Source organism: Leptonychotes weddellii, unplaced genomic scaffold (assembly GCF_054177405.1).
Source record: "Leptonychotes weddellii isolate Sample4059 unplaced genomic scaffold, ASM5417740v2 HiC_scaffold_39986, whole genome shotgun sequence".
In the NCBI taxonomy this organism is placed as follows: domain Eukaryota; kingdom Metazoa; phylum Chordata; class Mammalia; order Carnivora; family Phocidae; genus Leptonychotes; species Leptonychotes weddellii.
In genome coordinates this window covers 1-983 of record NW_028005359.1, presented here as the reverse complement: position 1 = coordinate 983, position 983 = coordinate 1, and the positions used below count along the sequence as shown (strand labels likewise).

The window sequence follows — 983 nt, the reverse complement described above, 5'->3', positions numbered from 1 at the left end:
GCAGTTCCGGGCTGACAGAGGGGGACGTCTGGGGGTTTGGGGCAGAGCTGGGACCTGGGGGTGGGGAAGGTCTTGTGTCCCAGCCTCCGTTTCCTTCCAGGGACCCTCCCCAAACCCACCATCTGGGCTGAGCCAGGCTCTGTGATCCCCCGGGGGACCCCTGTGACCATCTGGTGTCAGGGGAGCCTAGAGGCCCAGGAGTACCGCCTGCACAAAGAGGGAATGTTAGAGACTTGGGACAGACAGAAGCCACTGGAGCCTGGGGACAAGACCAAGTTCTCCATCAAATACATGACAGATGTAGATGCAGGACGATATCTCTGTAACTATCGCAGTCCCACTGGCTGGTCAGAGCTCAGTGACCCCCTGGAGCTGGTGGTGACAGGTGCGAGCCCACTCAGGGTCCCAGCCCCAGGCTGTGCCCTCAGGAAGGGGGTCTGCTCTCAGGGTGTCTCCCTCTCACAGCCCAGCCCTGGGGATAATGTGGGGGATCTGAGCCCCATTTAACACCGTCCCCTCCTCCTCTCCTAGGATTGCAGGACAAACCCCAGCTCTCAGCCCTGCCCAGCCCTGTCGTGACCTCAGGAGAGAACGTGACCCTCCAGTGTGGCTCATGGTTAGGATTTGACAGGTTTGTTCTGATGAAGGAAGGAGAACGCCAGCCCTCCTGCACACTGGTCTCCCGGCGAGCCCCCAGTGGGGGGTCCCAGGCCCTGTTCCCTGTGGGCCCCGTGACCCCCAGACCCAGGTGGGCGTTCAGATGCTATGGCTATTACAACAACACCCCCCAGATTTGGTCGCACCCCAGTGACCCCCTGGAGCTGGTGGTCTCAGGTGAGGAACCCAGCCCTGTCCCCTCTGTGGTCCTGTGGTCAACTCCTGACCCTGTCTGGGAAGACCCACAATATAGGATGGGAATGAGGGTGCTCCAGGGAGGGTCATCCAGAGGGGCATCCACCCCTCCAAGGAATGGAGGACCACAC

General features: G+C 61.1%; 1 pseudogene across 1 annotated transcript; it reads left to right on the top strand.

Annotated features, from left to right (window-relative positions):
* Positions 1-45: 45 nt before the first annotated feature.
* LOC145715834 (leukocyte immunoglobulin-like receptor subfamily A member 6 pseudogene) lies at positions 46-887 on the top strand (annotated as a pseudogene). Its single transcript, XR_014142322.1, has 2 exons — positions 46-385; positions 532-887. The product of XR_014142322.1 is annotated as a leukocyte immunoglobulin-like receptor subfamily A member 6 pseudogene (transcript).
* Positions 888-983: the final 96 nt, after the last annotated feature.